Source organism: Ovis aries, chromosome 7 (assembly GCF_016772045.2).
Source record: "Ovis aries strain OAR_USU_Benz2616 breed Rambouillet chromosome 7, ARS-UI_Ramb_v3.0, whole genome shotgun sequence".
Taxonomy (NCBI): domain Eukaryota; kingdom Metazoa; phylum Chordata; class Mammalia; order Artiodactyla; family Bovidae; genus Ovis; species Ovis aries.
This window is the reverse complement of record NC_056060.1, coordinates 56,680,735-56,705,512: the sequence shown is the minus strand read 5'-3', so window position 1 is coordinate 56,705,512 and position 24,778 is coordinate 56,680,735. Positions and strand designations below refer to the sequence as shown.

Below are 24,778 nucleotides of genomic sequence, written 5' to 3'. Positions count from 1 at the left end.
CGGTCCATGGGATTTTCCAGGAAAGAGTACTGGAGTGGGGTGCCATTGCCTTCTCCAAAGAGGCAGCATAGGTTCATGTAACATAAATGGTAGGAAATCATGAGAGTACTGTCCAAAGAACATACAGTGTTTAGATCTCATTGAGACATTTGAGAAAGTCTCACATTTAGATTGAATCTTTAGCTCATGGGCTCCAGGATAGACAAGGAATACTTTGACAGGTTCAAAACTATCTGGACAGGCCAAAGTCTATGCCTGTATCTAAACAGATAAAATTGAATAGAAACAACAGTACAGTTTTCTACTCTTAATCTAAAAACCAACTACAAAAGATAGAATGGAAAAAATGTGACTTAATTACCATCTGTGTGGATAAAGACTTTAGTATTGACTCAAATCTTAACTGTGAGCAAGAAGTAGAATGTGCCTGCCTAAAAGTTAACTCTAGCTTAAGTGACTAGACAAGGAGTCCTGATAGTTGGCCAAGAATCTGCTATTTGTCCTGGGCTTTGGGCCTCAGCTTTTGGAATGCCTACTTCACTATTATTTCCGTCATCCTTGAACTTTGTCATGATTTGTGTTTATATGTTTTTAAATGCTATTCATATATCTAATCAGTCAACAGTATCACTGATAAGAACAAAGTATGTCATTTAGATTTGCTATTATTTTATGAATGTTCATTTTTAGATATAGGCAGGTATTCTAGATTTAATCTTGTGAAAAATCTCTGTTATTTGTTGCAGTTCTATTAATTGTAATATTGTTGCAATATTAAATTATATTGCTGATTGGCTAAGTAAAATCTGTAGTAATTCCTTTATTTTGTGTTAAACATCAATTAAAAAGAAATCAACTCAAAAATTATTAAGAACTTTCAAGCAGTTAAGTAGGGAAATAGGTTGACAGGTACTACAAATAAGGACTGCATTAGCTAGATACCTTAGGAATAACAAGTATATCTTTTTTATTCAGTAAATGTTTCTAAAACTTTAAGTAATGATACAAGGAAGGATAAGAAGAGATTATATCATAACTCTATTCTTTGTGGAAATCTTTGGTGTACCTAGAACATATAATTTAAAACAAGAATTTAATTCTTGCTTAGTTACATTTAGGACATGGCTCTTGTTCATCTACTCACCTCAGCTGAAATATGACTCTCTCCAGTGACTGTACGAGTCTTACAGCTCACAGAGCTTGGAAATTATTATTCCTATGCTATGTTAAGCTTTACTATTTAAGTACTAATACTTTAAATAATATTAAAACAGTAAGTTAGATTTTGGCATCAGTTTTTAGGTTTGTGTATCCTAGAAATTTATTTTTTGATAGTGACATTTGTGAGCAACTTTGGCTTTGGCTGAAAAATTGAATTAGCCCTTTGTCATCTGGCTGAAAGGTGGGTATATTTAGTGCACCTCCAGTGGAGGCACAATAGGATATGAAAATGTGAGGAATGGCAAAATTAATTCCAGCTGATGGCATTAGGGGAAGTTTGAGTGAGAAACAGGCATTTGAGATGCACAATGAAACAGGAGGAAGCTTCTAACAAGCAGACATGGGGGTGCTAAGGAAGGATATTTCAAGCTAAAGGCTTAAACCCTTCCTTTAAAATCATACACACCAGCTATGGTGTCTGTCTTCTCTGATTCCTACCTCCCACTGCTTTAACCAACTCCAGGCTCCCAGGAATGAAATCTTTACCTTTTTTGTTACAACTTGATGTCTTCAGCTTAAGTTTTCTCTGCTGGCCTATAAAATACATTAAAAAAATAAGTATATCAAGGAAACTATTTCCTAAAGAAAACTTTTGATAACAAGAAAATTGCTGCTGGCATTAATTTGCAAATGATGATTCAGTGCAACAGGCTTTATGAGTTACTCTGGCTGGAAATTTAAAGATAACACTAATTAGGCTTGTAATACATTAATTAAAGTTACTGTGTCACTTTATCAATCACTTTCACTCTCACTAAACCCTGAAAACAGGAAGTGTACTCTGTTCCTTACTCAAATATTTTACCTAACAGCCTCAGATTTGTTCTCTTCTGTACGTTAAACTTAATGACAGTGAAAGTGAAAGTCAAGTCACTCAGTCATGTCTGACTCTTTGCGACCCTGTGGACTGTAGCCCACCAGGCTTCTTTGTCCAAGGGATTCTCCAGGCAAGCATACTGGAGTGGGTTGTCATTTCCTTCTCCAGGGGATCTTCCTGACCCAGGGATCAAACCCAGGTCTCCCGCATTAGAGGCAAATGCTTTAACCTCTGAGTCACCAGGGAAGCCCCAAACTGCCCCATGCATTTAGCCCCACTTCAAATAATTGAAAGTTACTTGAAGTGGGGCTAAATGCATGGGGGAGGGGTGCCATACCACTTCTATTTCAGAGGCTTGCCTTTCATGGACTAGTCACTGCAGTAGTCAGCTTTGCTAGGTCAGTCTATAGTAACAAACAAACCTAACTCTTGTTAACTTCCTGCTCACATTACATGTCAACACTTGGCGTTTGGCCAAATCTCTGATTCCATGTGACCTGTTCTAAAACCCAGGCAGAAGGACAAGACTTGATCTGAGACATGCCATCCTCCTGGTAGAAGGAAAGAGTAAGCAAACGGGTGGAAAAAGTAAGCACATGGGTGGAAATAGCATTCTTAGAGCCTCCACCCAAAGATGTCTTATTGTCACTTCCACTCATTTTACTGGCCAAAGAAAATTCATGTTTATAAGTTTTGCGATGATGATATGAAAACATTCATGTGAAGAAAGAAGGAAAAGAAACCTGAAAATATATACAGGGAGGCACTCCAAATCATATAACAGTGGGTAAAGCAGTCCTTACAGGAGAGCAAATAATTGGGAACAATATTGAAATCTGCCATTTAGTTAGATTATTTAGTCAGATTAACCTTTTAGTTAAATTACCCTTTCCACTCAATTATGTAAATATAATTTTCAAGTTTTGCCTTTTTTTTTTCTCTTCCATAATTGTGCTTTTCGAACTGTAGGCTAATAATGGCAACTCACAAAGCGTAGTCCTTTAAAAAGAAAGCTCTGTCTCCATTTCAGGATGAGTTTCACTGGATCTTGCCTGTGGAGCCAAATCCTCTCACAGCTGGTGTTTATGGCTGCATCAGAACCTTGACTGGTCTTTACCATGAACCCTGTGGTTCTGTGTCCCACTCATGTGCAAGAGGGGGAAGGAAGGTTATTTCATGTATTTATTGAATACCTACTATATGTCAGGCATTGTTGCAGATGCTAGGGAGAGAGGGGTAAATGATGTGAACTCCTGGAGCTTACATTAGTATATCAAGCAAGATGTTAGGTAGCAACAGGGTGCTAAGAAGACAAATTAAGGGGAGAAAGGGTAAGATGATCAGAGAAGACATTTCAGAGGTGATATTTGAACAGAACCTTCGTGAAAATGAGGGCATGAGCCAGGAGTATTTGGGAAGAATGCATTCTTCAGTATACTGGAAAGAACTTGAAGTGACTGGAGCAGAGAGAAAGAGTGTGTGTGTGGCAGGAAATAAAACAATCACATAAGGACTGGTGGGCGTGGTAACTTTGGATTGTATTGGAAATATTTTGGGAAGCCCTAAGTGGTTTGGAGCAGGGGGTGACATGATCTCATTTGTTTTAAAAAGACCCATTCTGGCACTTGTATAGAGAAATAGATTATAGTTAGAGAGAGAAAGCAATCAGGAAGATTCTGGGTTTTGTTTTGCTTTTACAGTTTTATCCAATACTCAAATGTTATTCTTAATGCCTCTGGCCCCATTTGTGATATTTAATGTATGTGGGTTTAGGAGATTCATATTTGTCAGCCTTGTCATTATAATATGATAACACTTGTCTGAAGAAAGGAAAAGAATCCATCACCAAATCACTTTATTTTCAAAAGATGAAGGCATTTGTTAGGGACAAGTTAAAGAGCTAAAAAAGAAAATATATTTAGTGTATGCCTAATACCGAAGGAAATGGCAACCTACTCCAGTATTCTTGCCTGGAGAATCCCATGGATGGAGGAGCTTGGTGGGCTACAGTCCACGGGTCGCAAAGAGTCAGACATGACTGAGCGACTTCACTTTCACTTTCAATACCCCGTATTGGAAGGTCAGGGAGGAAATGTGTCGTCTTTAAATCAGTCAGATACTGAATTAAAAGCCCTCTCTGCCTAAAGAGTAAAGCAGAAGAAGCCATATTACTGCAAAGTCCTGAAAATAAACCATATCTGGATAACCCTGCTCCCTTGCTTTTTCAGACACTCTGGTTTGTCAGTTTTTCCTGAGGTGTAGCATGAACTCACAAGAGACTTTCTGGTTAGCCACAATACCTATATATTAACGTATAACGAAATCTAGAACTATCAAATGAATCCACATATTCAGCTCTTCCAGTAAGAGCATCATCTTCCTGGACTGTATTAGAAAAATTTTTAATGTACCTTAGATGTGGTCACAGCAAGGAGATCCAGCCAGTCCATTCTAAAGGAAATCAGTCCTGAATGTTCATTGGAAGGACTGATGTTGAAGCTGAAACTCCAATACTTTGGCCACCTGATTCGAAGAGCTGACTCATTTGAAAAGACCTCAGTGCTGGAAAAGATTGAAGGCATAAGGAGAAGGGGACGACACGAGGATAAGATGGTTGGACGGCATCACCGACTCAATGGACATGAGTTTGAGTAAGCCTCGGGAGTTGGTGATGGACAGGGAGGCCTGGTGTGCTGCAGTCCATGGGGTCGCAAAGAGTCGGACCCGACTGAGCGACTGAACTGAACTGAACTAAGATGTAGTCACAGATTATCTTAAAGAATTTGATGAAATTTAGGAGACAATCTGATCAATGGTGGAAAGCATGCTAGAATTTGAGTCAGGCTACCTGGACCACCTGACCTGCCTCTTGAGAAATCTGTATGCAGGTCAGGAAGCAACAGTTATAACTGGACATGGAACAACAGACTGGTTCCAGATAGGAAAAGGAGTACATCGAGGCTGTATATTGTCACCCTGCTTATTTAACTTATATGCAGAGTACATCATGAGAAATGCTGGACTGGAAGAAACACAAGCTGGAATCAAGATTGCCAGGAGAAATATCAATAACCTCAGATATGCAGATGACACCATCCTTATGGCAGAAAGTGAAGAGGAACTCAAAAGCCTCTTGATGAAAGTGAAAGAGGAGAGTGAAAAAGTTGGCTTAAAGCTCAACATTCAGAAAATGAAGATCATGGCATCCGGTCCCGTCACTTCATGCGAAATAGATGGGGAAACAGTGGAAACAGTGTCAGACTTCATTTTTGGGGGCTCCAAAATCACTGCAGATGGTGACTGCAGCCATGAAATTAAAAGACGCATACTCCTTGGAAGAAAAGTTATGACCAACCTAGAGAGCATATTCAAAAGCAGAGACATTACTTTGCCAACTAAGGTCCGTCTAGTCAAGGCTATGGTTTTTCCAGTGGTCATGTATGGATGTGAGAGTTGGACTGTGAAGAAGGCTGAGCGCCGAAGAATTGATGCTTTTGAACTGTGGTGCTGGAGAAGACTCTTGAGAGTCCCTTGGACTGCAAGGAGATCCAACCAGTCCATTCTAAAGATCAGTCCTGGGTGTTCTTTGGAAGGACTGATGTTGAAGCAGAAACTCCAATACTTTGGCCACCTCATGCAAAGAGCTGACTCATTTGAAAAGACCCTGATTCTGGGAAGGATTGAGGGAAGGAGGAGAATGGGACGACAGAGGATGAGATGGTTGGATGGCATCACCGACTCGATGGACATGGGTTTGGGTGGACTCCGGGAGTTGGTGATGGAGAAGGAGGCCTGGCGTGCTGCGGTTCATGGGGTCACAAAGAGTCTGACACGACTGAGCAATCGAACTGAACTGACACTGGGTGTAGCCGGAATGTATCTCAAGCAGGCACTTCAGTCCTCTATCTGGATGCATTTTTTTTTTTTTTTAAGAAGGCGTATCAAAGTGGAGCTTACTCGAAGGAATGGTTTATTCCTGAAGGGCAGACCAGGAAAATTACCGGCGAGTGATTAATGAATGCAAGGTCATGGCTGTTTCCTCTCCTCAGAGCTCAGGACAAAAAAGGCAGCCATTTCATAGGCCACCGGGGAGCTGTCTGCTAAAGTATTCCTGCTCTTTCCCTCCTCACCTCCAGAGTGTCCACCTGCCCCAGCTCCTGGCTAAGCAGCTGTTCTATTTTTTCTCCCACTGACATCAGTTCAGTTCCACTGCCTGGCGTACAGTTTGTAGCTAAAATGCGAGGTTGGGATGGGGCTGAAACAGATCTCTGCAACATCATCCCTGGTTTCATACCTAAGGAACTCACTAGGGTCACTATGCCCTTGAGGCGACATCTCCTTATTTATCTCTCTCGTGTCTTGGCCTTTGTTTCCTTTCCTATCAGTTTTTCACAAAAAATTTAGAGGACTCAAAGTCATGTTCTCACATTCGCAACCAAGCATACAAGTCCTGCCTTGAGTCCCTCTTGACTAAAAGTCAAAGTAAAAAAGGAAATCTATACTAATAAGCCTTTAGCTTCTGTTTATAGCTCCCAAAGGGTCCAAGGTAGATAATTCCACGAGCAGAGGACGTTTCCTCGGGCTGATGCTAAGTCTTGGTATTCTCAGCCTCTTTCAACGTCCACCAAATAGAAAATACCAGGGTTTCGCCGAGTCGCGCCCTCCTCGCTCGGACTACAACTCCCAGGATGCCTCCTCGACCTGGGAGTGCGCACGCGCGTCTGGGGGCGGAGTGGGAACCAGCGCCGTCGAGTTGGGGGAACGCCGGCGGGTGGATCCGACCACTCCCTGGGAGGCGGACGCAGGCGGACGGGCGGGTACTGGGAACCGAGCGGCAGGCAGTCCCCGCAGGTTTGTGAAGGAGGTCGGTGGCCGCAGCGGACGGCAGTCAGGTAAGCCCAGCCCGGTGCTTTCCAGGAAGGCCGTCTGCGGGCGCGGGCAGGGAGTCGCACCGGCCATGGTGGCTGAGGCGGGAGAGGTTACTGCTTTCCAGCCGCCCGGCTTGCGATCTCCTTCCCTATGGATCCCACTCGGGGAGCGAGGGGACGCTGGGGGCTGCTTCAGAGCTGACGGGCCGGGGTAGCAGCGGTGGGACGTGCTGGGGCGTCGCCCGCTGTGGAGGCGCGCGAACCCCGAGTTGCTGATGAATCACTCGGGGGCCCGGCCTCGCGGGGCTCGGGACCGGCCCCTTCCCCGCCGGGCTGGAGCTCGCGCGGGCCGCTGTCGTGAGAGCTCGAGGTGCCTGCCCTTTCCCCCTCGCCGGGCTGGAGCTCGGGGGACTAGCGTCTAAAGGTTTTTTTCACCAAGACTCCTTCAAAGATTTGATTTCTGCTTGGTGAAAGTTGGAAAGAAAAAAAAAAAAAAAAAGCAGGGCACACCCTTTCCTTTTTGATTGAAATCTGGCTTGTCTTGCGTTCCCCGTCTTGATCTATTTGCTCTTAGAATAAGTTCCTGGCTCCCATGCAGGACAGCTGGATCCGGCTGTGAAGTTTGTACGTTGGTTTGTTTTGAGGACGTGACTGGGTCGTTATATTTTTGCTTACAGAAATTGGGGTGTTACCTCTGGAAGCTTGCATTCTCATTACAAACAACTGAGAACAGACATGGGTTTTTTTTTTTTTTTTTTTAATGTTTAGTTCAGAAACGCATTTCCAACTTGCCCTTGGCTTCTCTTAAAACCAAAAGTCATCTGGTAATGAACATTGCAGTAAAACGTAATCCCAGGAGGTCGTACTTGAACAGGAAATAAGCCTGTGGAGATTTAAGCTAGTTATGTGCGGTCTCCCTTGGTTTGTAACGTTTTCATGCACCTCGTGTTTCTTTTTTTCTGAGAATTCCTTCAGATTAATTTTTCAGATTAAATTTATTAATTAATTGGCCTGTCCAAAAATATATTAGGCTTAGAAAAATAATTTTCTTCAACCTCATTTACCTTTGCTAGTCTCTCCTTCCTAGTCCTAGGCACCTTTTAAAAGTTTTATTTATTTGCTTGTTCTGGATCTTCATTGCCTCAGGCAGGCTTTCTCTAGTTGTGGCAAACGGGGGCTGGGGGGCTGTTATTCTTCCTTGGGTGGGAGGACTTCTCATTTCGGTGACACAGGTTAAAAGGCCAAGCGACTTTGCAGCACACAGGCTCAGTATTTGTGGCTCTCAGGCTTAGTTGCACACCACCTGTGGAATTTTACCCTATCAGGGATCGAACCCGTTTCCCCTGCCTTGGGAGACTGGACTCTCATCCACTGTATCACCAGGGAAGTCCTTTGGCACCTTTTTTTTTTTTAACCGTCTCACTTCTTTAAGAGCCAAAGTTATTTTATTAGAATACTTAGAATCACTTAACACATTTCTAGGAAAGGAAGAAAAAGGGAAAATGTCAGATGCAGTGTATTTTGGCTTGTTTAGCTTGCTTGCTTTCAAAGCTCTCAGGATTTCTAGTTTGCTCATCTTTAAAATGAGGTTGTTCGGCCAGATGACCCCAAGATTATCAGCCCTAAATACCTGACTTTAAAAATTTGTTTTGTTCATTCAGGAAACATTGGGCACACCTGTCATTCCAAGCCTTTGTACTAGGCATGAAGGAACAAAAATAGTTCTTTAGGATGTCACTGACCTAATAATGCTCAATTTGTGTGTGTGTTGTTATGACTAATTCCAAAGTTTTGTGGTATATCTTCCAGGTCAAATAACTCTGCAATGAATAACTGCACCTAAAGCTAAATACAGGTCAAATCCAGTTACAGGGCTCAGGTTCCTCTAATCAGATTTTTCAACTTTCAGCTGCTGGTTTATTTAAATGAAACACAGATTCATCACAACAGAAAGGACTTGAATGGGGTAGAGTGGCTCTTCTCACCATAAATTACCCAGTGTCTGGTAGGTTTGAAGTGGGGCTTTTGTATCTTCCGGTCAGGCAGGCAGTATTGTAGTTGCATTGGGAGATGACACTTTGAATATGAAGGGCTGAGCGATGTTTTAGGGTGTTTATAATGACAGCTGAAAGACCAGTGCTAATAGCTGTGATATGAGATGCATAGCAGTGGCTTTTTCCAACTCTCTTTCATTATTAAAAAAATAATAATCCTTCCTTCTAACAAAAAATAATTTCCTTAACAAGGTTTCTCCCTTTCTTTTTTCTCTCTTGCTCCTTCCCTTCTCCTTTCTCTTTGTTGTATTCTTTTTTTCCAATCTCTCTTCCTCTTTCACCCTCACATGTTTTCAGTCACATTAATTAGGTAATTCACTGATTGAACATGTGTTTTGCCCCCACCTGTACAAGACCCTGTCTTAGGCTTCTGGTGAATACAGACATAGAAGATACTTTTTTTTTTGTCTGAGAGTCTGCTGTCTCCGAGATTAGGCATGTGTACTTGTTTATAGTTCAGAGCATTGTAAGCTTGTCTGTAGGGAATAAAAACATGCTGTAGGATTTCAGAGGGAGAGATCTTCAACAGTCAGGGGAGTAGGTAATAAATGAAGTCATCTTTTTCCCACTAAGTGATCATCTGCATTCCCCTAGGCTATACTCTCTATACCGTTTGAATGTATTTACGATATATCTACATAGAATAGAGTGCAACTTCATAAGTTTATTTATTTGGAACCTGGAGTGAGGTGGCTTTATGAAAATCAGTTAGATCTGAGCACTGTCCTGTGGAGGGTAAGAGGTGGTGAAGATGGAAACAGACCTGGATAGAGGCACGGAGGAGGACTCAGTGATAACAGTAGAAAAGGTCTCAGTGAGTTTTAGGTGTCTGTGTGATGTACACTGCTGTTGTTATTTAAGATATGTTACTTTTAAAGATCAAGTTACCTGGCAAATTATTCTTCATGCTTTTCAGTTGTCCTTAAATTTAAACATACATGACTCTGTCTTGACTGAAGTAGTTGAGAGCCTTATTCTTTGGGTTTGCCAGGCTGCCTTTTCCGTTCTCAGTTTTATTTCAGACCCTCTAAAATGACAACTATAAAATCATATTAGAAAACAAAATTTTACTGGACTTCTCACAGTCCATTAGGCATGTATTGAAATTTGTGAATAGTCAAAGTTGATTTGACATTAATGAAACCAGAACATGAACACATATACTTTTGATCTATATACCTATAGGCATCTGTAATCCATTAGGTGGTTTACAATAACGAAGGAATAGAGAGGTGAATAGCAAGTAATTGAACATGTGTGTGGTATTCTAAAATTTCATTTGAAACAAAATCATTAACTGCTGTCTTGAAGCAGAGTACTACATTATATATATATATTTTTTTTACTGAGGTATAGTTCACATTCTATGGAATGCACACATCTTCAATATCCAGTTCAAGGAGTTCCGTCCATTTTATACACTGTAACTTCTACTAATGAGATAGAACATATTTTTATCACCATAGAAAGTACCCTCATGCCCTTTCCAGCCGTTTCCTTTACACATTCTCCAAAGCCCACCACTTTCTTACTCCCTGTTTCTGACACCATAGGTTTGTTTTGCCTAGTCTTGGACTTGGCATAAATGGTAACATAATGCTTCTGAGGTTTGTCAGTGTTGTGTGTATCAGTGGTAGGTTGTGTCAGTGGTTTCTCTTTTACTGATGGATAGTATTCCATTGTATGAATATACTCCAGTTTGTGTATCTCATTTCCTCTTGATGGATATTTGGGCTATTTCTAGATGTGAGTTGTTAGGAATAAAGTTGTTATGTACATTTTATGAGTCTTGTGTGGATAAGTGTTTTATTTCTCTTTATAAGTTCCTAAGAATGGATTTACTGAGTCATAGGGTAAGATGTACATTTAATTTTATTAAAAAGTTGCCAAACAGGTCTCCAGAGTGGTTTATGTGAGTTCTAGTTGCCAAATTTTAATTTTAAATGTCGCCAAATTTTAGTGCCATCAGCTCTTTTTATTTTAGTCATACTAAAGGATATAAAATGGTACCTCACTATGCTTTTAATTTGCCTTTTTTTTTTTTTTTGATGATTAAGGATGTTGAGTGCTTTGCATGCTTGCATGCTCAGTGTGTCTGATTCTTTGCCACCCCCTGGACTTAGCCCACAAGTCTCCTCTGTCCATGGGATTTCCCAGGCAAGAATACTAGAATGGGTGGCCATTTCCTCTTCCAGGGGATTTTCCTGACCCAGGGATAGAACCGGGTCTCTATCATTGCAGGCAGACGCTTTACCCTCTGAGCCACCAGGGAAGCCCTGAGGCTGCTCAGTATTGTGTTAATATAGAAAGCATTCATTGGGTCAAGGAATGGTCCTGAGGCCAGCCATCTTTTCAGGATGAGGAAAGCCAATTTACCCTTTATAAACTTAGAGGATCTGCATGTACACATAATTGGTTTTGATGCTCTTACCAGTAAGTTCCCCTGTTTAAATTACATGATTGGTCTGTTAATCTCTATACTCTCTTCTGTGGAAGAAAGCAGGAAGGCACCTGCCTTTGTTCAGCACGCACGTGCACACACACAGACACATGTGTAAGGCTTCCCTGGTGGCTCAGATGGTAAAGAATCTGCCTGGAACGCAGGAGACCCAGGTTCAGTCCCTCGGTCGGGAAGATCCCCTGGAGAAGGGAATGGCAACTCACTCCATTATTCTTGCCTGGAAATTCCCATGAATAGAGGAGCCTGGTGGGCTACAGTCCACGGGTCGGACACAACTGAGCGACTGACACACATATATATACACATAGACCCATATATATATATAACCCATGCATTGTAGTTTTCATCTTTCTGCTACACTACTTCAGTCCAATCCTTTTTGCCATACAGTTCCTGAATTTGTCTTGAAACAATTTCCAAGGTTGGTTCTTTTTTCTTGGCTATCAGATTATCAGATTTTATTGACTGATAACGCAATACAGTAACATTTTAAAAAGAACATCACCTTAATCATATTACTCTAATATAACTATTTTGTTTTTTCTCATTTCCTTCCAGGCTTTGTTCATCCACATACATATTTTTGTATGGTTGAAATCATAGTGTACATGTCCTTTTCTGTGGTAACCAGTGGACACCGTGTTCTGTATGTGGGTCACCCTTGTTAGTACAAGACTAACAAAGCTGGAGATGGAGATGAGACCACTAAGGGACTTAGTGGGAAATCTTGAAACTAAAGCTTGATTGAAACTGAAGTAGAAGACAGTTGAAATTTTCGAAGATAGGGTTACCCTTCCATGGAAATGCAGGACAACTTTGGTTTCCTTATTCTTTTTCTTTTTAATGTATAACAGCTTTATTGAAATATAATTCACATACACAGTTCACCTGAGGCAAAGAGCCGACTTATAGGAAAAGAACCTGAAGATAGGAAAGACTGAAGGCAGAAGAAGGGGACGACAGAGGATGAGATGGTTGGATGGCATCACTGATTCAGTGGACATGAGTTTGGGCAGATAGTTAAGGACAGGGAAGCCTGGTGTGCTACAGTCTAGGAGGTCGAAAAGAGTCAGACACGACTGAGCAACTGAACAACAGCATACAGTTCACTCATTTAAAGTATAAAAGACAGTGGATTTCAGTATATTTACAGAGTTGGGTAACCGTCACCACATTCATTTTAGAACGTTCTCATCACATCAAAAAGTAACCCCATGCCCATTAGTAGTCACTACCCACTTTCTCCCAACCCCCCTAGCCATAGGTAACTGTTGCACTTTCTGTCTATGAATTTGCTTGTTCTGGACATTTTATATAAATGGAACGGACCTCTTTTGCCCTTATACTCTTTCTTTTTTTTCCTCTTTTTGCTTGTTTTCTATTTTTTATTTCACCCTTTTAATAATTCACTTTGAGAATTGTACCACAGGCTAGGTTCCTCCACAGACATGCACCCTTTTTGACCTGTAGAGAGAGACACTCCCTCGGGTATGTGTGCTCAAAAACTTACACCTACTGTTTGAGGGAGGAACACAAACACACCAAGACACACTTAAACTCTAAGGTGATTGATGCACAGAGATTACTCTTTAAAAGTAACAGTTTCAAAAATAAAAAATAAATAAAAGTAACAGTTTCATATCTGGACACATCTAAGCACTAATAGCACTACAGGCACACACATGTAAACATAATTCCTGAAGCACATGTGAGAACACTGGTGAAAATATGGTAAGCTGGGAGGGAGGCATGAGTGGACAAGAGTGAATGAGAACTGATGGCAGGTTGAGTTTATTTCAAGTATTTTCTCCTGGTGTTAAAACACTTCCTGAAACTTTCAATCTGTTAAATCAGTAGCAGTCATCTGATGTTTGTATTATTTAATATGTATCAATATATTGGCTCAGAGGTTAAAGCGTCTGCCTCCAATGAGGGAGACCCAGGTTTGATCCCTGGGTCGGGAAGATCCCCTGGAGAAGGAAATGGCAACCCACTCCAGTATTCTTGACTGAAGAATCCCGTGGACGGAGGAGCCTGGTAGGCTACAGTCCACGGGGTTGTAAAGAGTCGGACACTTTCACTTTCATAGACTTGTAGGTAAGATTGTTGTAGTTAGTTTAGATTTGGTACAATCCCAGGATTTATTTTTGTTCATGGTGGGTGATTGTTAACCCAAGTTAGTATTCTTAAAGAACTGTTCTTCCCCCCTCCCCCTGCCTTTGTCATAATGGCCTATGGGCTACTTTGCTTGGCTTGAAGGTGGGATTGGAGGGGTGGTTAGGATGGGGGAGTGGGGAAGTAGGGAAGCAAGATTATCATGATTAGGAAAAATCAGTAAAGGATTATTTAAAAGTCTACCCTCTCCATTTGTTTGTCCCAAGGAACTATAGTATCTTAGAGAAGATGGTAGAACCATACACCGAAATGGACCTTGGCGGATTTACACATTTTTATCTCTGCCAAGCTCTCTGTGCAGCTACACCTGCTTTTGCTTTGCCACTTTTGAGCCCGTTAGTCCTCTTTGTCAAAGAGTCTCGCCTCCTATTCTCCCCTAAGACATCATTTGCTCTCCACCAGGGTACAGTTCTTGTCACTGCATTCAGCTTCTTAGTTAGCCTTCCCATCTGCCATTTCCTCTTGTCTATCTTTTCCCACTGCTAAATAGGAGTTCTGGCTTATAACTCCTTCTGAGTCAGATACTAGGGGTGCCTCTTCAAAGAAATGTTTCAACTGGTCCCTGAAAGAACAGATCTCAACATGAGCAGAGGGTGAAAGGACATTTCAGGTGCAATGAGCAGTGTTATCTGAGGGCTGGAGGCAGAAGAGCAGGGAACCATGTTTACTTTGTGGCTGTAATACAGAGTATGTGAGGATCACATCTTCCCCTTTAAGTTTCTTCCTTTCCTTTCCCTGGTTCCCTTCTCATCCTCCTCCCATCCCTTTTTAACATGTACTTTGATCTTCTAGCTTCAAATATAGCTCCGCCCTGCTATCTGGGTACAGGATCCTTCCCTGATCACCCACAGTGATCTCTGAACTTCTGTAGCACTAATTGCTGGTACCATTCTTTTGTCAGTTATTTATATATTGCCTTGATTTAAAAAAACACACACACACAAGCTTTATGTGCATGTCTCATTTTCCCAAAACAGAGTTTATCAATCAGGGTTCTTAGGTCTCAGAACACTACCCGCTTAAGCTAGCTTACTCAAAGGTATGGCAGAAAGGCTGGGAGTTATAGTGGGTGTTACCCAGTTAAGGCGCCTGAGCTCCTTGCACCGAACTACAGCTGGAACCCAGAGCAGGCACTTGGAAAGCCCCTGTCCTTCCTCCCTCTGAACAGTTTGCATGGGCTCTCTTCAGCTTCTTTCTGTGCCTCCACTCCATTCCAGAGCAGTAATTTGGATTTTTAAAAATATCGTCTGTCTTTGTAACTGAGTCTCTTGGTGCCCTCTTAAATCTTACACCTGGGGCAAATGTCCCAGCCCTGCTCCATCCCCTCCTGACTTTCTCTGTTTTCCTTTGGCTTCTGCTTCCCCCTTAGCTTCAGCTTAATTTGTGACTTTGGCTTGCTATGAGGCTACCTCCAGACTAGATTGGATGATACATGACTAATCTCTCTCAATTTAGGTTTTCTCAGCTTTTCAGATTCCTGAAGATGGATTTGATCTGTCTGTCTTAGGCTGGGGTATTCCCTGTATGAACATCTGTGAGGAAGGAGGCATTGTTATGGCTGTGTGCTTCATAAGGCCTGAGGTAAGGGAGGTCTCAGACAAGGGGGTTTAGGCTTGGTCATCCCCAGCCATGCTTACTTTGGTACCGGAGGTCATTGTGTTTTTGTATCTGCACTTCATCTGGCAGATTGACAACTAAAAAGTAGGTGTGTCTCTTTAGATCAGTTTATTGCTATGACTTCTGGCCTGGAAAATCCCATGGACAGAGGAACTTAGTAGGCTGCAGTCCATGGGGTTGCAAGAGTCAGACACAACTGAGCAACTTCACTTTCCACTTTCTGACCATTAGAATTAACTTTGAGGCATACCAGGCAAATCAGCAGTATTTTTAATATTAAAAATTATCAAAGTTTGTTTTATCATCATCACTTGAAAGATTTCTCATTTTAGAGCAAATAAACTATTTTTTAAACATTTTTGAAATGTATTTCCTAGTTCAGAAGTAATAGAGGAGTAGAATATTGATAATCAATTAAATAAAAAGTGATAATAAGTTGACTCATTGGGAAAGACTCTGATGCTAGAAGGGAGTAGGGCAGGAGGAGAAGGGGACGACAGAGGATGAGATGGCTGGATGGCATCACCAACTCGATGGACATGAGTTTGGGTGAACTCCGGGAGTTGGTGATGGACAGGGAGGCCTAGAGTACTGCAATTCATGGGGTCGCAAAGAGTCGGATACAACTGTGCGACTGAACTGAGTAAGTTTTTACTGACTCTTCCGCCAGTCCTGTTAGGACTGGTAAAATCAGGTACGCCCATCATTGATCTCAAATCTTACTGAGTCCCACTCCCTTCTAATTTTGTTATACATTTAGTATCTGCTATGCTGCAAGCCCTGTACTGAGCTGATAATATAAAAATAAGTGCCTGCCCTTAAAAGACTCTTGGCCTATGAAGAAAATAGATATTAAGAAACTGATTATATTATGAGATATATGTTGATAGAAGTGTAGGCAAAGTGGTGACTTAACATCTCTCTTGTACTGCTTTCTTTGTACATTTGTCATCTCTCACTTTTTTATAATCTTTTTTTAGTCTTCATTGCTCTCACCCAGAATTTTCAGTTAATTACTTGGATTATATGGATCTCAGTATGATATCTCATTTACCTAGCATGAACTAATGAAGGTATTCCTTTAAAATGAACTTTGAAGATAATGACTTTATTAGCCAAAATTTATCGAACATTTGCTCTATGTCAAGAACTGTTTTGGTTTAGATGTATTCATGAATTTGATGAATTAAAATATCAGCTGCCTGAGATAGGTACTATTGTTATTCTCATTTTACAGATGAGAAAACAGAGACAAAAGGTCACTCACTAGCTTGCCCAAGTTTGCAAAGTGAACTATCTGTAAGAAGACTAAGTTCTTTTTAAAAATCTATTTAAAATGTCATTTTTGCTAAAATGCATTATAAAGCTCTTCCTGGTCTTAAATTCTTTTAAGATGATTTGGAGGACATAGAATTCAGAGTTCATTGTGTTCAGCTGAGCATGCATACGCTTGTGCATCAGGTATTCTCTGCTACTGATTTGCCTTCTGAGGTTGTTGGCAGTTTGGGGTAGTTATATTAAATTGTCCCACACTTTTCTCTTTGCCTCCAGCTGTGGCTTCTTGTTGCCAATTACTGCTGTTTCAGCAACTTGCTTCTGTTAGTATGTGGTGTGTAGTAACATAAAAGTAAAAACATGGTAGAAAGTATTTTATAAAGGCAGCGTGATAGAGTGTAAAAAATGGATTTTAGGGTCAGGTTCAAATCTCACATCTCATTGTTGAGAAACAAGTTATGTATCCTTGGACAGACTCTTTATCCTGAGCCTCAGTTTCGTCATCTATGACATGGGGATAGCAATATTTTAAATATTTTGCTATGAGGAGATGTATTTGTGAAAGTAGCTGACACATAACAGGTATGCAAATAAAAATCATTCCTTTATCTTTCTCTTCATTATGTTGGAGTATGACATATGGCCTCTTTGTTAATCTGAGAACTCAGATTAATGAAAGAAATTTGTTTCTAAGATGTAAGAAAGATATAGACAGTCTTATTCTAACTCTTAAAAAATTTTAGTTTATAGTTGGCATCATAAGTGTCCATTTGAATATTATCCTAAACTCCTGTTTTGGGTCTTATACTAAGCTCTTAGTAACCTCCTCCCCTTCTCTGCATTAAATTAAGTTGCCTCTACTCCTTTCTATGTGGCTTTCTTGATATCCTTTTTTGCTGTTAAAGGAAAAATGTCCCTTAGCCCTTAATAAAAGAACGTATGCCAAGGCAGACATTATGACCTTGGGGACAGTAAACCAAGCTTCTTGACCAATAGCAATGATTTCTAAGATTTCCTTTCTTTCATCACTTCTGCTTTTTTCCAACTATCAACAGTCTTAAATATTAGTCTTTCTTTCCACCCCACCCCTTCCATTTCTCCTTTCTCCAAAACTATCCCCACTAGCTGAACAGTTCTATTTCATTAGTTTTATATGGTTTGGTTTTTATTGTATGTGTATGTATTTCTCAAAGACTATATTTTGATAATTTTTATTATTTATTGGAAGCTCTACTGTCATAATATGATGAAAATTTTCGGCTTTTGCACCAAAGGTTTTGTGCCTTCTGTCTTGAAATTCCAATAAAAATCTGTGGTACCCTCTCCTTACAGGACTGTTAGATGCTTCACCCCAAGCAAGTACTCCAGCTCAAGTCATCCCAAAGTTTTTTAAACAGTTTTACTGAAGCATAATTTATGTCTCATAAAATTTATCTGCTTTAAGTGTACAATTCAGTAACAGCAAATAACTTTCTCTTCTCAAAAAATATTGAGTGCTGTCTTTAGTCTATAGGAGGATAGTCATCTTGGCCTTCTCCCTTTTTGTTCCTGAGATCACTTGTGGTGGGCTGTGTGATCTTGCTCCTGGTTGCCAAGTGGTTACTTACATGTCTCCATCTGTTGGTCATTGCTTCAGTTATTCACTTGGGATACCACAGTATCTCATTAACAGTGACGTTCTCTATGCTTGGGACACAAAGTCAAAGTGTTACGATAGTGCTATTTTCTTGAAGAATGGCTCCTTTTTGGCATTAAGCGAGGGATTCTTTTAGGTATTCCTCATTCTTTCCTGTTAGGTATTCTTCACCTGATGAGAATTATACCCTAATTACTACCCCTTGAGACATCAAGACATGTTATGTAAATTGTAGGCATGTGCCTTTCCAAACATAACAGCTTGTCTATGTTAGTCTGAAAATTAATTGCTATGGCAAAGCTTGGTGTGTCCCTGGTCACATGTGCTATTTCTCCAGTGTTATGTATGAAATACTTCACCATGTAGAAGTAAGGCACAGCCCAAGGGGAGCATGCATTCATAGCAGGTAGGGCACCAGACACTTAATGAAAGTGCTGGGGCTAAATGGTGTGGTTTATCTTGAGCGTTGTTAACCTTCAGAGTGGAAAAGAGGCCAAGTAGGCTGGGAGGAGCTAGGAAAGGCTTTGAGGAAGATGGACTTGAGCTAATCTTTGAAGGGTATGCAAATTTGGATAGGATGGAGAAGTGAAATTTGGCACTGGGGTAGGGAGGATTGTTGAAGAGAAGTGCAGTCCATTTGGGGCAACAAATGAGGCACAGATGTAAAGGTGAACTTTAGGATATTTGTGTGACCTTGAGCCAGCTTGATTAGGGCTGAAGATTCCTAACAATCCTTAGTTAAAAAGTAAAAAGGTGGAGTTTTGGCAAAATCACCCAAGAAACTGTCAAAATACAAACCATTAACAAATAAAAATTAATTCTAAGCAAACGAGTGTTCTACAGAAGCACTGTTTCAGGAAGCGTAGTTGGGTGACTGTGATCAAGATCGTTAGAGCAGGAAAGCAAGAGCTTACGTCAGGCAAGGAGTTCATTTGTCCCTAGGAAAGAGGGCTTGGTAAAGCATTGTTTTCACTTCCCCTCTTTATGAGACTCCAGAAATTTTCCTAGGTACTGGAACCATTCCTGGGAAGAGGCAGAGTCCAGAAACAGAAGTCTTTAAAGGCCTGCACAGAACTTTGGAAAAGCTAAAGTGATTTCTCTTGATGTTTCCTTAGAGAAAAACACCCCAAAACTGGCCCCTTCCCAGTTTGAGTTTTAATTACATAGGGCCTTTGGTCCCAAGCTTCTGGAGCTTTGGAGAATTGATAATTATATATCTCTTTAAATGATTTTTACTATTGGTCTCATAAATTGTTAGGTTTTCCTCTTAATGTTCTGAAATTCTTTTAATAGTACTCTTTAATGAAACTTTTTGTTATGGCATGCATAAACTCAGAGGCAATATTTGTCACTGTTTTTCATACACAACTGCAAAGTATAATGAATGATTTATTTGTTATTTAAATTAAAAATTACATGTGCGTGATACAGAACTCAAAAGGGACCGCTGGAGATCTAGTGCACACTCTCCGTTTCTTTAGTTCTCTGATTTGTCTCTGGTTCTTATGAGCCCTTCCAGAGTTGGTCCCCAGGCCCGTATTTTTAAAACTTGAGTGATCCTAGGGATCATTTGTTTACCATTAGTATTTTTTGTAGTAATAGAGAAAAGTGCCAGATTTGAGGAATGGACGTGGATGAATTAATGGGGTTGAGTGACTCCTCTAAAATTTCTTAGACTATCACCTTCTGAAACTAAAGCATTTATGAAGCCTGTTTCCCAAACGCCTCTTTCCTAGATTTTAAATCTCTTTTCCCAGTCTGTTTTCCTTGTTCTAAAGTCTTTTCCCTAATATCTTCTAGTACGGTCCTATTTTTGAGTGTCTTGGTTTTAAATTTTAATTGAAATAGAGACAGAAGTTACTTGTAAATTTATTTTAAAAAGAAAAAATGAAACAACAAGGCAGAAGTGCATATGCTGCTCTATACTTCAGCATTTTTACTATATTAATAAAATTTGTATTTAATTTTGTGATTAAAATTCTTTTGCATTCATTCTTATGGTTTATTATGTATTGGGAATTCATGTTTTCATAGAACCATTTCTAATTTTATTATGGGAAAATAGGAAATGATCTGTAAAAATTTGCTTTATTTGGCAACTTTCCAAGAAAGCATTTATTAATATGGTCATTCCACTTTAACGTCTCTAGTGCATAACAGCATAGGCCCATGTTTGACTTCGCTATTTACTTTTTTTGTTGTCTAATCTGTTCTTGTTTTCCAAGTCACTTTCCTAAAGTGTTTCACTTTATGGTTTTTGAGCTTACCTAGCATGATTCAGCGCTCATATTTTCCCTTTCTACTTATACATTGTTCATCTTGACAGCGATAAGGGCAAGTTACTATTTTCCCCCCAAGTTTAGGTTAGTGTTCCTTTAAGATCACAGACAGTAGAGCTAGCAGAGACCTGAGGGCGTTGGAGTTGGGAGTGGAGTTAATGGGCCTCACCCCTTTGCCACTTCTCTTCTGGTGGTAGTGGCTGCCTGAAGACTGAGGCAGAGTTTACGCTGACTGGGAGAAGGCTGTTTGATTTGCTGTGTCTGGACCTGGAGGAGTCTGTTGTCAGAACTAGGACATATTTTGGTTATTCCTCATCTAGCCTGAAAAACTGAGAAGGGAAGTAACTTGCTGAAAGTCACAGAGCCCTTAAATCCATGGATCTACTGACCCCCAATGTTTGGAACTAAATGCTAAGCTTTTCTCTCCCCAAGAATTGTGGATTTCTTTCTGTATTTTTTGGTTTGTGTTTGTTTTTTTCTCCTTGAGGGATAAGTGGATTCTATTAAGTATTAGGTTGGCCAAAAAGTTTGCTTATTTTTTTCCATACCATGGCTCTAGTTGTGCTTGGTGGTCTTTAACTTCATTTAAGACAGTTTTGTTAGATTGTATTGTGACAGCTGTTATTATCAGTGTGGCATTTAAAAAAAAGAAAAAATAGGTCAGTTTTTATGTAGCCATTTTAATATTGAAGGTGGAAGGAAAAAAGCATTTTCAGCATATTATGCTATATTATTTCAAGAAAGGTAAAAACACAATTAAAATGCAAAAAAAGATTTGTGCAGCGTATGGAGAAAGTACTATGATTGAACATGTCAAAAGTGGTTTGCAAAGTGTCATGGTGGAAATTTCTCACTGAACAGTGCTCCAGTCAATTGACATTGATAGTGATCAAATAGAACAGTCAACATTATACCATGTGGGAGATAGCCAGCATACTCAAATCATCCAAATCAAGCATTGAGAATCATTTGCACCAGCTTGGTTATGTTTATTGGTGGTTATGTTAATGGTTTTTGCATAAGTTAAGTGAAAACCTTGATTGTATTTCTGAGTGTGATTCTCTAAAACATAATGAGAATGTTCTGTTTTTAAAACAAATTGTGATGGCAATGAAAACTGGATACTGTACAATAATGTGGAACAGACAGATCGTGGGGAAGTGCAGTGAACCACCACCAACCACACCAAAGACCGGTCTTCATCTAAAGAAGTTGATATTGTGTACATGGTGGAATTGGAAGGGAGTCCTCTATTATGAGCTCCTTCTGAAAAACCAAACAATTCGTTCCAACAAGTACAGCTCCCAGTTAGACCAACTGAAAGCAGCGCTCTATGAGAAGTGTCGAGAATTAGTCAACAGAAAACCCAAAATCTTCTGTCAAGATAACAGAAGATTGCATGTTTCTTTAATGACTAGGCAAACACTATCACAGCTTGGCTGGGAAGTTCTGATTCGTTTGTTCTATTCACCAGACATTGTACCTTCAGATTCCATTTATTTTGGTCTTTACCATGTTGTCTAAATGGAAAAAAATTCAATTCTCTGGAAGACTGTAAAAAGTGCCTGGAACAGTTCTTTGCTCAAAAAGATAAAATGTTTTAGAAAGATGGAATTATGAGGTTCCCTGAAAAATGACAGAAGGTAGTGAAACAAAATGGTGAATATGTTCTTCAATGAGGTTCTTGGTGAAAATGAAAAATGTATCTTTTATTTTTACTTAAAAACCCAAGGAACTTTTTTGCTAACCCAATACTTCAATTTGTCATAGTCTGTTGTATCTTCAGGAAAGACTCAGAAGTTTTCATCATGCAGTTTAGAAATAAAATTTTCCTCATTCTAGGAAAGAAAGGGGACTTGAGTTATAGTCTAGCTAAAACTGGGAACTTTCTTTTCACTTATTTTTAAGACTGAAAAGTTTTCCTATTAAACTTTTAAAACTTGCTATCTTATCCTCATTACAATCCAACCAGACCTCCCCTCCAAAAAAGGCAGGGAAAGTAGAATTTTATTAGAAATAATGAATTTTATTAGAGACTGTTGGTTCAAAACAAAATCTGGTCTGGAAGGATTAAAACACTGGCAGATTTATCACCTGTACTAGTTGACATTTTGGGCAAGATTGTGCATTATTTTGTAATTACAGATACAAATATCACAGTACACAACACAGATAACAATAGTAGCTGTATTCTGTGTGTATGTTATGGATATAGGCTTATTTTGATGACTTAGGTTAGTTCTAATAATTCCTTAGAGCACTTTGTCCCATGTTTTACCAAAACCTTCACTTTTTTAAGTCTCGCAAATGCTGGGACAGCTTTCACACAAAGTATTTTGATGCCTTATTAAAAATGTTAATCAGCAGGTCTGCAAGTATTACTAGCAACACTTATGTACATCTTCATATAGTCACATTTTGTTGAGAATAGTGGATTTCTCCCAGGATAGTTTCCTCATTCGGAGGTATATTTTTCTATAGAAACACATTTTCAGTTAAACAGTGAACGTTGCACTTCTTAATCCTTTTCTGTGGCACAATTATTGATACATAGCATTGCTGTAGGATAGGGTTGTACATACCCGTGGATGTTAAAAGGGAGTGGAGAAGGAGAAGTGAAGAGACATCCCAGTGTTGGGTTCATTCTAATGTACCACCTGGGCTGTACTCTTACGATGGAAAGTGGCAAGAGAGGTTCTGAGGGAGAATCAGATTTACTCTCACTATGTGCCCTGCTTGCTGGTCACCACACTGGCATATTGAGAGAGCTCAGCAGTATATCTGAAGAAAACATTACAGTGTTGAGTATGAATCTGCATTTATCATTAAATCTGCAGTTGAATATTATGGTCTCTATGCCCTATTTTTGCCATGTCTTTGATTCTTATGATCTTTAGATTTTAGTTTGACAAATGTTATATATTAATGTATATACGTGGAATCTAGAAAAGTGGTTCAGATGAACCTATTTGCAGGGCAGGAATGGAGATGCAGAGGTGAAGGAAAGACATGTGGGCACAGCAGGGGAAGGAAAGGGTAGGGCAAATTTGGAGATTATCATTGACATATATACACTACCATGTGTGAAATAGCTGACTAGTGGGAAGATGCTGTTTAGCACAGGAAGCTCAACTCTCTGCTCTATGATGACCTAGCAAGGTGGGATGTTGGGTGGGGTTGGAGGGAGGCTCAAGAGGGAGGAGATATATGTATACATATCGCTGATTCACTTTGTTGTACAGCAAAAACTGATACCACATTGTAAAGCAATTATACTCCAATAATAAATTTTTTTAAAAATCCTGTTTGATATACAAGCAGCTCATGCAGCTCAATACCAGAAAAATAAATGACCCAATCAAAAAATGGGCCAAAGAACTAAACAGACATTTCTCCAAAGAAGACATACAGATGGCTAACAAACACATGAAAAGATGCTCAACATCACTCATCAGAGAAATGCAAATCAAAGCCACAATGAGGTACCATCTCACACCAGTCAGAATGGCTGCTGTCCAAAACAATGAATGCTAGAGAGTGTGCTGGAGAAAAGCACCCTCTTACACTGTTGATGTGAATGTAAGCTAGTATAGCCACTATGCAGAACAGTGTGGAAATTCCTTAAAAAACTGGAAATAGAACTGCCATATGACCCAGCAGTCCCACCGCTGAGCATACAAACCAAAGAAACCAGAATTGAAAGAAACAAGTGCACCCCAATGTTCATTGCAGCACTGTTTACAATAGCTAGGACAGGGAAGCAACCTAGATGTCTATCACCAGACGAATGGATAAGAAAGCTTTGGTACATATTTACAATGGAATATTACTCAACTATTAAGAAAAATGCATTTGAATCAGTTCTAGTGAGGTGGATGAAACGGGAGCCTATTACACAGAGTGAAGTAATAAGTCAGAAAGAAAAACTCCAGTATAGTATATTAATGCATATATATGTAATTTAGAAAGATGGTAATGAAGACCCTATATGTGAGATACCAAAAGAGACACAGATGTAAAGAACAGACTTTCGGACTGTGTGGGAGAAGGCAAGGGTGGAATGATTTGAGAATAGTATTCAAACATGTATATTACCATATGTGAAATAGATCACCAGTCCAAGTTCGATGCATGAAACAGGGCACTCAAAGCCCATGCAGTGGGACAACCCAGAGGGATGGGATGGGGAGGGAGGTGGGAGGGGGGTTCGGGATGGGGGACACATGTACACCTGTGGCTGATTCATGTCTATGTATGGCAAAAACTACCACAATATTGTAAAGTAATTAGCCTCCAATTCAAATAAATAAATAAATTTAAAAAAATTCCAGTTTGAGAAACATAAAATGGGGAGAGAGAATAGCAATCTGTTTAT

The 24,778-nt window shown here is 39.9% G+C and overlaps 1 protein-coding gene across 4 annotated transcripts in view; it reads left to right on the top strand.

Moving 5' to 3' along the window:
• The first annotated feature begins 6,817 nt into the window (after nt 1-6,817).
• Nucleotides 6,818-24,778, top strand: part of TMOD3 (tropomodulin 3) — a 90,957-nt gene continuing 72,996 nt past the window's right edge. For 2 of the 4 annotated variants that reach the window (XM_004010606.6, XM_060417963.1), the window contains exon 1: nt 6,818-6,930. The gene's annotated coding sequence lies outside the window, so the exon portion shown is untranslated. Of the gene's footprint in view, nt 6,931-8,720; nt 8,912-15,051; nt 15,178-24,778 lie in introns of those variants that run through there. The other 2 variants (XM_060417965.1, XM_060417964.1) reach the window with 2 other exon arrangements.